Below are 13,187 nucleotides of genomic sequence, written 5' to 3'. Positions count from 1 at the left end.
CATTTCCAAGTAAGAAAGTTACACCTGACATTGGGAGTGTCTCAACCAACCCAACCATAACGGAACCATTAACAAAACCAGACTCTAAATTCACTCTGCACAGAGGGAGAGAGAAGTAATTATTCCCTACACCTTGTAAGATTACAGTTTCATCAGAGGAATTAACATTAGAGCCTAGAACACTGGTCAGCATAAGGGATTGGCAAGCATCTGTATCACGATATATTTTAACTGATTTCCTGTCATTACTGTCCAGAGGACTGACAAAACCATCAGACAGGAAATTAGCACATGAACTCTTGAGAGTGTCACCCACGTTACTGCTCAAAAGAGGAGCTCCATCCTGAGAATTTAAGTTACCCCTCAAAGCAGGTTCAGTTAACTCAGTTAAAGAATTCTGGGAACTCTCAAGAGTGGACACTAGACCATTTGACTGAATATTTAAAGACTCCTTTTTGTTCACATCACGCTGTCTCCTGAAACATTTCTCCGTAGTATGACCAAGCTTACTACAATAAGTACATTTACTTTTCTGAAATCTAGAGGTGAAGCTGGTATTTACTTCCTGAGAAACATCATCTTTATTCTCTTTCCTGTTACCTGTACTCTGAGTAGAGGCAACGTACTTACTCTCAGCTTTCCCTTTTTCTTTAGAATATCTCTTGTGAGTGAGAACATACTCATCAGCTAAAACTGCAGCATCAGACAAATTATCTATTCTTTTCTCATCAAGATATAGGCTTACATCTTTACTAATACACCTTTTGAAGTCCTCCAGCAAAATCATCTGCTTAAATTTACCAAAATCAGAATCCACATTCTTAGAATTTAACCACTGCTCTAACAGATCTTCTTTGATTTTTGCATACTCAACATGGGATTGCTTATCTTGCTTGTAAGTTGTCCTAAATTTTACTCTATAGGCTTCAGGAACAAGCTCATAGGCCTTAAGAATCAAGCTCTTAACTACATCATAATTATCAGATTGATCCTGAGGCAAAGATGCATAAGTTAATTGAGCTTTACCGGTGACAACAGTTTGAAGGAGTACTGGCCAATACTTTTTGGGCCAATTAAAACCTGTAGCTACCCTCTCAAACAACTGAAAATACTTTGTTAAATCAGATTCATTAAAAGGAGGGACAAGTTTAACATTTTTAGCCACATCAAAATCATCAGAGCTAGATGATCCAGTTCCACATTGTTTCATGCGATACTCATGGTCTGCCTGAATCCTAGCTAGTTCAATTTGTGCCTGAGCCTGTATCTGTGCCTCCTGAATCCGAGCCTGAGATTCAGCCTCCTTAGCATTTGCTTGAAATTCAGCCTCCTGAATACGAGCCTGAGACTCCGCCTTCTTAGCCTGAGACTCCGATTCCTTAGCCTTAGACTCAGCCTCCTTAGCACGTGCTTGAAATTCAGCCTCCTTAGCACGAGACTCCGCCTCCTTAGCCTGAGCCTCCTGCAAGGCTAGCTGTAACTTAGCTAATTCAATCTGCGTTTGCTCATTTGGAGGAGTTACATTAAACAAGCTTTCATTAATCATGTCAACAATTTGATCTTTAGAATGATGAGAGCGAACAGCAATTCCCAATTGTTGAGCAACAAGCTTAAGTTCATTCTTTGTTCTGTTTTCTACATCACACACTGTTTGCACATTTGACAAAAAATCTTTGGCTTCATCAAGTGTAGAAATAGTAGACATCATGAATAAATCACAGTCACAAAATATCAAACAATATCCTTATGATAATATCCTGAATATCCTGATATGAGGTCGCCAAATTTATGTTACGGAACAGAGAAAGATAATGTACACTTTAAGTGAGAATACTAAAAATCACTACTGTCCCGTAAAGTTCCAGGTTCAAAACAAAAGTGTTAGGTAAAATTACAAGTTAAAGTTTAATGCTCAAACTAACGACAAAACATTCAGGACTCATAAGGATAATGTAATGGCAAAAAACAGGTTAAATATATGGTTAACTGCAATAGCCTCTATTAACACGAAATTAGCAAGAGTAAATTTATCTAAGTCAGCCCTGATAAAATGAAAATACACTGGGTAATGCTCAGTTAATGCAAGATAAATTATTACAGATACAAAATATTATCAAAAATGACTGACAAAAAGAACCCTTACATAAATCACAAAAAAAACTCACTGGGCCTAAAAATCAACCCTATGCTACACAGCACAAGAAAAAATGCAATAACAGTTATACTCAAATTACACAGCTGCTAGATGGTTGGAGACTTCCGGAGCACTCACAACAATAACTGTACAGGGGAGGACAGAGATGTGAACAAAATGAGGAGTAAATCTAAGTGGCAATGATGCAGAGACTGAGCTCATTATATAGGGGCCAGCAGAGCTTGATACAACTTGTAAGAAGGACGCGCAAATGAAGCCATGGGGACAAAGAGTTGACAATCCCGCTCTGAACAACAGAAAGGACGACTTACTCTACTATAACGGTAGAAGGGGGGGACTGAGGCAGAACACGCTCGTGATCAAACATGCAGCATACTGTGCGTTAAAATTACACAAAGGATGATGAAATCATAGGCTATGTAACAATATATATATATATATATATATATATATATATATATATATATATATATATATATATATATATAAATATATAATATTAGCCATCACCCTCACTCCTGTCTTACCTCACACTAACACATGGGCTAGAACGAATCCTGAACTGCAAAGTAAGAGGGGGGAAGTAGGAGACCAGATAACAGGGTGCTCAGCAGTCATCACTGAAACATTTAAATTCCTCCACTCTTCTTCAATGACATAAAAAACCACATAATACTACCCTTCATTTCTTATACTTCTTCAAGTTTCATACATTGCTAATTTCCACATTCTCTTACCATATCTAATCACGTTCTTTACCTTTCATTCATCCTCCGTTCCTCAAACTCTCCTATGTTGTTTTCTGCAACAAGTTCTTATTCGTCACTTTCATGTATTCAAAAGATATTTGGTGGATAAACTACACATCATTCACAAATCTCTACTATTACAACTAACGCAAGCCGTAATATATTCTTATCAATCCCACTTCTCCTGTCACTCTCATACATGTCATTTTAAATTCTCACACTCATACGTTATTAAGAACACTAAAATGGCGTCATGTAATTCACTTCGACTTTCCTACTCACTCCCTGTTCCCTTATCAAGACCTTCCTGGCACCAGTCACTTTATTACTTTGGGTCACTCTATCCTCCACCTAGTTTACACATTTACCCTTCATTTCTGTTAATGCACAGAGGTATATAAATTCTTCCATTTCCAGTCGGTTTCCATTCACCAGCACATCACTCTGAGTCACCATCTCTCAACAGCCATAGCTTTAGTCTTGTCTACGTATACCTTCTTACCTTGCCGTTTGCAAACTCATCGATTCAGGCCACTGTTAAGAATTAGCAAACAACACTGTAATGGATGGGTACATCATTCGTGAAATATTCTATCCCTCATAATTCAGTTCTAACTTCATTCCCTCTTCCCCAGTTCTTGCTTCGAACTCTTCCATAACCAAATCCATATCATACAATGCATTTTTAACTACAAGATTGACATCACACACCATTGTCACCATCAATACAGTGCTGATGATGACTGTGAGTACTGTGTCCGGGGGGTGGGTGGAGGAAGGAGAAGGAGTGTCTGGGAATATGCATGCTTGTGCATCTGTCTATGGACTGACTAAATGCTCCATATTTGATATACAGTTGTATGCATCATATATCGTATATATAATTCGCTTTAATAACGACCACAGTGGAGGTCATGGTAATGGTGGTGATAATAGTGGTACTGGTGACGGCGATGGTGGTGACAGTTGTACGAGTAGTTACTAATGTGGTGGTAATGGTAATGGTGATGCCAGTAGCGGTGATGGTAGTGGCGATGTTGACGGTAGTGCTGGTAGTGTTAATGGTTAGTAACTGTGATGGTGGTGATGGGCTTAGTAGTGGAGGTCTTGGTAGTGACTGTAGCAATAGCAGTGGCGGTCGTGGTGATGATTGTCGCAGTAGAGGTGTCAGATGTGGTGGTGATATCAGATACTGGTACGGGAGTAGTGGTAATGACAGTGGTGGTGACGGAATGATGATGATGGTGGTAGTAATGGTGGTAGTGGTATTGGAGGTAGTGTTGACTTTGTTGCTGGCAATCTTGGTGGTAATGGTGGTGGCAGTCTCAACAGCGTGGGCTCAGGTGCCAAAGCATTGTGGTGTTGTATAAACCAGTCCAGCAATCAAGAATTCAAAGCAGGCTGGCAGCATTGTTTGAGAAGGACGGAAGTGAGAGTAACAAGGACTGAAGGGCGAGGCTTTGTTCCTCGCACGGAGAACATTTTTAAAGAGTGATGCAAACACTGGGCCTCTCTGTCACTCGCTCTTCAAAACTTCTATAAAAAATACTCTCTCTTTTTCCTTGACCGGATCAGAGCCATGGAGCATTAACTCTCTGATGATCGACATATTTCTAGTATTCTATTCACGCAACCACTAAGAAATTTAATTTAAATAAGAGTTCTGATTACTGCAATCGTTAATCCTGTTATGGTCGAACACCTCTAGTATTATTTCCTGCCAAAGTCAGATGCTTTTACTCAGCTGATATTGAGTCATTGGGTCTTAATATTCTAAAATAGGAAAATACGCATGGACAGAATTTACATGGGGCAATGTTTTACACGACGTACATAATTAATTTCACCATAAAACTCAAACACGCTATAAATTATTTCCTGTGCCATCACAAATTGTCAGCACAGAATCAGCAGTGAAGCTCATTACCCATAATTAAAAATACTATAACAACGGTTTATCTGTGACACTAGTTAGTAAAAAGACCATTCTTGTGATATAATAACGGAAGAGGTGGGGCAGAGGTGGGGGAGGGGGTGTGGGAGAAGGGAGGAGGAAAAAAGGGAGAGGGGGAAAGGGGAGGGAGAATGAGAGATGTAGGAGGCGAGGGGAAAGGGGAAAGGGGAAAGGAGGAGGTGGAAGAGAGAGGATAGACGATAAGATGAGAGTAGAAGAGAAGGAGAGGAGGGGGAAGGGAGAAGGGGTAAGGGAGAGAGAGGAAGGGGAGAACGGGGAAGGGGAAAGAATGGAAGCTTATTGTAAAAACTCCCTAGTCTAGTTAGGTCAGGTAAACAGAGACCACAATTCATTGCCATATCTAGAACACAGGATTTCAGTGAAACCATTTACCGCGTTACTCTGATGACATTTTTCTTCATTTTTTGCCAAATTCAGACTGTTTTGTTCGTTTGATATGAACATTCTGTTAGTGAAAGTGTAAATGAAAATTATTTATAACTCCCCGCTTTCGAAAAATCTCCCTTAATCTAAATAGATTTGTATGGGATTGGCCTATTAATCCTTTATAACGATGATTTACGTCAGGAGGATCTCACACTAGTAAGGGGTTAATAAAGGCTTTACTGTACTTAATTCCTCCAGTTTGAAAAGTTTACCCTGAACTCAGCAGAATCTATTGAGGTTTACTTGTATGGTTACAAATGTTGATGTACACAGTATGAACACTCTCAGGCCCCGCTCTCAGCCGTATGAAATTGTCTGTCAGTAGGGGAAATAGAATAGTAGAGTTGTACCGACCATGGAAGGGGTAAAGATGCCACTAGTAACACTGTCATGTTCCTATAGCTTACTCGTAACGTCGACTGGAACAGAATAGTAGAACCGTTCAGAACACGAGTGTCCAACTTAGCATTCAACTCAGTAGTTATTCCTGTGGCCTCAGGGTCCTTTGGACATGAACCTCTTGGACTGCAGGCTGAAGCTGTCATTCTCCTGCACTATATCATCCTGCTTTCGGGAGAACGCTGAGGGAGCTCAAAGCCGTGAATGCTAGCCTATTACATGACAATATTGTTGTTATTGCTGTTTTGTTGTTGTTATTGTTGTTGTTGTCGTTGTTGTTGTTGTTGTTGGTGGTGGTGGTGGTGCCACAGGCTCACTGAACGAGAAACCCGTAGACTGCAGGCTGGAGCTGCCCTTCTGCATTCAATCACTTTTCCTTCGGGAGATAGAGATGAAGGTGAGAGATATTAGTATAATCGGGAACGGAGCCTCACAGTTATATCGGTGCCACATATGGAAGGCGTCCCTCTCCTACAGGAGAATAACACAAAAATATGAAGATGTTCAAGAGGAAGTGGTATGGAAAGGATGAAGAGCCGTCGTACTGCCTTATTCTGTCACAGAGCTGCGGTAAAATATACTGCAATACGAGAAGTATCTCTTATATTTATATGAGAGTATCATTTGTCATTCAATTTGCTTTGGATGTATCTGGCCTTATTGTTCCCCAGCCACAGAGAAAATGTATAGGAATGGTTTCATTTTAGTCACTTTCATCTCTATGCATTGATACCCGTTCTCGCTTTGTCTCTTTGAATTCGATACATAAAAATATCAGGGGTTGAAATGTTTGGATTTATTGTGTCGTTCAGTCAGAATGTTTAATCGATGCATCAAACGGTCAGCCGTTGTGAAATGCGAGACAACCGCCATTCCTCTGATCCTTCCATAACTGAGAGCTAAATGTTGGCATTCTGCTCTTTTTTCTCTCATTCATGGCGAGTCATAAAATTCAGGTATGTCCACACTCGCAGATGAAATTAATAACCCTATTATTTAAACCGAAAGCACAAAGGTGTCGAATAAGGCTCTATTTTTACATTTTCAAAGAGAGATGCTTTTGCATTTATTTTGCTGGGTTTTTAAGTCTTGCCTGCGTTCGTTGCCATTGCTTCATAGATTCATTTCTTGACCGATTGATAAGAAAATTACTACTCATATTCCAGGATCTAGTGTTTCAAGACACCTCTCTCAGGTATTCGATTTATTTTTTTTTAAATTACTTCATAGTCCTTTCTTAAAACTGGGCTGGGAACCAGCAAAAAGAAGGGCTCTGAACCACCACACGCCAAAACTTATCGACTGACATGCTTTTCATTCGGCTTGGTATGGGATTACGCTATGGGATGAGTTACGTTTATTTGCTCCCAGATGTTTCCTTGCTGCCTCCTCCTATCATGTTCAAGTCTCTTTTGTCTCGCTTTCCCTAATCCAAGCGTCCTTTTCTTTCAAATTTCCCTTCTTGTCTTTCTGCTTACCCATGTGCATTCTGAAAGTGCCATCATCAGGACATTTGCGCACAATAGATTAAAAGTAACATTGCAGGATCAGGTCAAGTTTGATCATGTGTCGTTATTCAATCTTTAAAATATGAGTCTGAAACACAGGTCGGATCATCATGCTCTACCCCTCAACATAACCACCAAGTACAGGTGAAATCGAAAAAAATAATAATAATAATAATAATGCCACAACTAGCCGCCGAGAGAATAGTTCCGGTAGTGCCAAAACGAATAAATTTACTCTGAATTTTACCAGATTCGGTGGAATGGTTGACGGCTGCATTTTGACAGGAAAAAGTCGTTTTATAATGAATTATGACACTAATCTTTACTATATGACTCTGAAACACTAGCGGGTTTCTCATGGGTTGCCCTTTAACACTTCCACCAAATATCGTTAAAATGGGATAACAATTCTTCGATATCTTAAGGCGGGAATAAATCTCATGACTGCCGTGAGAATAGTTCTGGCCATACCGGAACAAATGTTTTTACTGCAAGTATACCAAATTTCATTGAGTTGCAGGGTTTGAGGACACAAGGTCAAACCTCGAGTTTGCAGGATATGTCTTTATGCCTTTTGACGTTGATCTTTCAGATATGTTCCTAAAACCTTGTAGGGTTCTTCGTGATCTGTTCCCCAACACCTCCAGCAAATTTGAATAATATCGATTAGGTAACTGATCGTTTTATAATGGCAGAAACCATTTTCACGGTTGCCGTGAGAATGGCTCCGTCCTCATGAGAATGGTTCCAACCGTGCCAGATCGATTACCTTTACTCCGAATTTTGCCAACTTTCGTGGAGTGGTTGATGGTCGATTTGTGACACAAGCAGCGTGAATTGAACACATTAGGTCAAAGTTCGAGGTGGCAGAGTAAGGCCAAACATCTTCAGGCACTATGTCATTGATCTTTAAGATATGTTTCTGAATCCTCGTTGAGTTTGTCGTGATCTACCCCTCAACATCACCAAATCTGAGTAAAAGTGGATAATATTTGGCCATTACATTATGGTCGGAACTATTCTCCGGCAGCCGTGGGAATTTTTCTGGCCCCGTGAGATTTGTTCCGGCCGTACCAAAAGAAATAGTTTGATTGATTGATTGCTTGGCTGATTGACTGATTTCCTATTGGAGATGCAAGACCTGGTAACATCCCGCGCCTTCCTCCTATGCAAGACGACTGATGACCTTCTAACCACGAACATGCCTTCTTGCTTGCTTCCTCACTTTCCCACGGCTACCTTCCCACGTCAGCCCTGCCACAAATGTATCGCCGAGAAAAAGTGGCAGGATGGATTAAGTGGTACAGGAGGCTTCGTAACACTTCTTCAGCGATTTATTTTGCATAATACACCTTAACATTCACACGTCAGACCTAGGATTTTTCGTTACTCCTCTTCTTTAGTGATTTATGCAACATAATAGTATTACACCTTAGCATTCACGTTCAGCCCTACCACAAATGTATCGCCAAGAAATGGCGGCAGGATATGGTAAGTGGTAAGGAAGGCTTCGTCACACGTATTATTTAGCGATTAATTTTGCATATTCATTATTACGATGACGATGCTTATTGTAATTCCATGTGGTGTAACGCATCCTAAGTGTGGCTGGTATGGCTGGCATGGATGCTGGTGTGGTATTGGCCAAGACAGACTCTCTCCACTCCCTCTTCTGCTCCCTCCTTTCCAACCTCTCCTCCCTCCTCGTTAAGACCTGGGCAGCAGTTACGCCAGTCCCAGCCGTCAGACAGTGCATGTCGGACACAAGATCTCGTAAGACCTCAGCTGTAGCGATTTATTCTTTACACTTTCACCTCCTTGGTATAAAGCAGCGGTCCCCTCATGGCTTAATATACAGCGCGTCCCAAGAGTTATTTTTATATTTTTATTTTCTTTTTCATATCTGACTGCCTGTATGTGCATGAAGCAAATAGAAAATCGTGGCTAAAGTGAGCTTAGTTGATACTATATTTGAACTAGGAAAATTGACTAATGACACGGTGCATGCACGTATCTGGAAAGTAGTAATCAAGATGGGATGGAAATGAGTAACATGAAGAAATCTGGCCAAAGTGGAAAATTTAATACGAGGAAGTGAGGCATGCTGAAAATGAAGTTAACATAATCATACTCGTTTCACCTTAACGGGTCCAGTTTTTCGTCTTTTTGCAACTCAATTGATGTAGCTCAACGACAAATAGATTTCGAGATACCCAGATCATTAGATATAAAGAAGACGCCTCTATATCCACTCATTAGCACTTATTCGTGCCTATCATCATATGTTAGTTCATTGTTACAGGTCGGCATTTTGGAGGGAGACTAGTCAACTACTGTATAAGCAACGGTAAGGTGACAAAAGTATTGTTAGAATGATATGAAGGGAGATGTTACTCAGCGTGATAAAAAAGAGTCTTGGCCAGGTGGACAATAGAAGCTTCGAATCCCGATAGTCACTCCCTAACCGTGAGAGGGGAAGGCTGGAGCTGTGTGTATATTCTGTTGGTATTAACAGCGTTTAAAGAACTTCCCCATCTTACCGAGATGAACTAAGGTAAGCGAGGATGTTGTTCATTAGTTCTTTAATAGCTACCAGCTCCTTCAGCTGAACCAAATCGTCGTTATTAGTGTGAAAAATGATGTGGAAATAAGTTATCTTGGAGGAGTGTGGAGCTACGCGGAGAGAGACAAATAAAGAGGTGAGGGAGCGTTGTGGTGTTTATGTGAATGTGGAGTTAGGTAGAAAGACAGACAGACACACATGAAGTATAGAAGCGTTGCGGTGTTTGTGTGGATGTAGAGTTACTTGGTGAAACAGATAAATGAAGAAGTGAAGGAGAGTTGTGGTGTTGATGTGGATGTCGAGTTCCGTGAAGAGAGACTGGCAAATGAAGTAAATGAGCGTTGTGGCGTTGATGTGACTGAAGTTACGTGGAGAGACAAACAGACAAATGAGCGAAATGAACGAGCGTTCTGGTGTTGATATGATGTGGAGTTAGTTGGAGAGACAGACTGATAAATGAAGAAGTGAAGGAGCGTCGTGGTGTTGATGTGGATGTGAAGTTACGTGGAGAGACAGACAGACAAAAGAGGAAGTAAAGGAGCTTTGTGTGTTGATGTGAATGTGGAGCATGTGGAGTTACGTGGAGAGGCAGACAGATACATGAGGAAGTGAAGGAGCGCTGTGATGCTGATGTGGATATAGAATTACGTGGAGAAGCACAGACAGACGAGGAAGCAAAGGAGCATTGTGATGTTGATGTGGATGTGGAGTTACATGGAGACAGACAAATGAGGATGTGAAGGAGCGTTGTGGTGTTGATGAGAATGTGGAGTTAGGTGGATAGACAGACAAATGAGGAAGTGAAGGAGAGTTGTTGTGTTGATGTAGATGTGCTGGAAAATGTTGGGAGAAGTACCCTGAAATGATCTGACCATGTGGAGATAATAGAGAATGAGAGATTGACTAGGAGAGTATGTGAGCGTGGTGGAGCGTGAGAGAGGGAGACAGTGGCCGAGGAAGAGGTGGAGGGGTGTGATGGAGAGATACAGTATATGAATGAAGAAAGTGTGAGCTGGAGGAAGGACAGACTGATGCTGGAGGACAAAGTGACATGGAAGCAGCTTGTTTGTGGCTACCCCTTCCGAAATTAAGGCTTCTGGCTATACATAAATAGAACATATTACGTCCTTAGTAGATTAAGAAGGTCAACTGAGGGAGCTTTTGTCGCTTTGCTGTTATGGCTCCTGTTGCGAATTTTACCTTCAAATCAGAGGGAGAGTGACAGCGAGAATTAATCCTTCATAGCACCTCTTCGTGACTAACATCACAATTATACTTAATTCACGTAGCTCAATGGCAGAATAAGACAATGCTGTGACCCCACTTACATAGCACTCCTTCGTGACTAGCATTATATTCCAGCATAAATTTCTTGTTACATCTGAGCACTGAAGATGGAGTGAGGGCAATAATAATGATGATGATGATGATAATAATAATAATAATAATAATAATAATAATAATAATAATAATAATAATAATAATAATAATAATAATTAATAATAATAATAATAATAATAATAATAATAATAATAATAATAAGAGTAATAAGAGTAATAATAATAGTAATAATATAAAATAATAATTATAAAAATTACAATAACAATAACAAAAACTAATACTAATACTAAAAAAAAAAAATAATAATAATAATAATGATAATAATAATACAAATAATAATAATAACAATAATAATACAAATAATAATAATAACAAATAATACTAATACTAAGACTAATGCTAACACTGTTAATAGTAATAATAGTAATAATAATAATAATAATAATAATAATGATAATAGTAATAATAATTACAATAACAAATACAACAATAAAAATAACAAAAACTAACAATATTAATAACAATAATAATAATCACAGTATTAATAATAATAATAATTATAATAATAATAATAATTACAATAACAAACAACAATAAAAATAACAAAAACTAACAATATTAATAACAATAATAACAATGACAGTAACAATAATAATAATAATAATAATAATAATAATAATAATAATAATAATAATAATGACAGAGTTAGGGAAATAACAGAGGAATTAGTTGGAGAAGAACAGGGAGGCTTTAGGAAGGGAAGAGGTTGCGTATATCAAAAATCCATTCTTAGATCTGTAGTGGAAATGTGTCTAGAGAAGGGAAAAAAGTTGTATGCGGCCTTCATGGATTTGGAGAAGGCATATGACAGGGTGGATAGACAAGGACTGTGGAAAGTATTATGACTATATGGAGTAGATGGGAAGTTGTTGAATGCTGTGAAGAGTATGTATGTGGGTGCTAAGGCTGCAGTCCACGTGGATAGTGAACTAAGTGAGTTTTTCTATTTGAAGGTTGGGTTGAAACAGGGATGTGTCATGTCTCCATGGTTGTTCATTCTGTATATGGATGGAATTATAAAAGAGATACAAGGTAGGGCAATGGATATTGGAGTGGCCCTAATGAGAGAGGGCAGTGTTTGGAAATTCCCTGTACTGTTGTTTGCAGATGATACTGTGTTGTTAAGTGAATACGAAGGGGAGCTACAAGGCTTGGTGGATGAGTTTGGGAGAGTGTGTAAGAAACGGAATTTAAAGGTGAATGTAGGGAAGGATAAAGTTATCGTCTTCGAGAGAGGTGAAGTCAGTGAATGTACAGTGAGGCTGGATGATGAGGAAATGGAAACTGTGAGTACGTTTAAGTACTTTAGTAGTGTGATGAGTAAGGATGGAAGTTTGGAGGGTGAAGTACTTGAAAGGGTACAACAAGGAAGAAAGGTTGCTGGTTCTTTGAAGGCAGTGATAAGAAACAGGGAAGTGAGCATGGAAGTGAAAAAGTTATGACGCATGGACGTGAAGCTTGGACGTTGCTGGAGGGAAACAAGTCAAGAGTGAGAGCAGTGGAGAGGAGTTATTTGAGATGAGCCTGTGGAGTCACATGGAGAGACAGACTGACAAATAAGGAGGCGAAGGAGCGTTGTGGTGTGGATGTGGATGTGATAAGAAGCATTAAGAGAAACACATTATGTGGTCTGGCCATGTGGAGAGGATGGAGAGTGAGAGACTGACGAGGAGAGTGTATGTGAGTGAGGTGGAAGGGGAGAGAGGGAGGGGAAGGCCGAGGATGAGATGGAGGGATGGAGTGGAGAGGTATATGAGAGAGGGTGGTGTGAATTGGGAGCAGAGTAGTGAAATGGCGGGGGACAGGGTGACATGGAGGTGATTTGTTTGTGGTCATCCCGTATAAGGAATTAAGGCGTCTGGCAACAGATAGATAGATAATAACAAATGATACTAATACTAATACTAATAACAATAACAATACTAATAATAACAAAAATAATAATAATAATGGTGGTGATGACGATGATGTGGTGATGATGATGATTTTTGTCGACAGATAGATGTACGAA

Source organism: Coenobita brevimanus, chromosome 23 (genome assembly GCF_032717465.1).
Source record: "Coenobita brevimanus isolate Jiangsu-jjx chromosome 23, ASM3271746v2, whole genome shotgun sequence".
Classification (NCBI taxonomy): domain Eukaryota; kingdom Metazoa; phylum Arthropoda; class Malacostraca; order Decapoda; family Coenobitidae; genus Coenobita; species Coenobita brevimanus.
The sequence above is the reverse complement of the archived record's forward strand: the minus strand, read 5'-3'. Positions refer to the sequence as shown.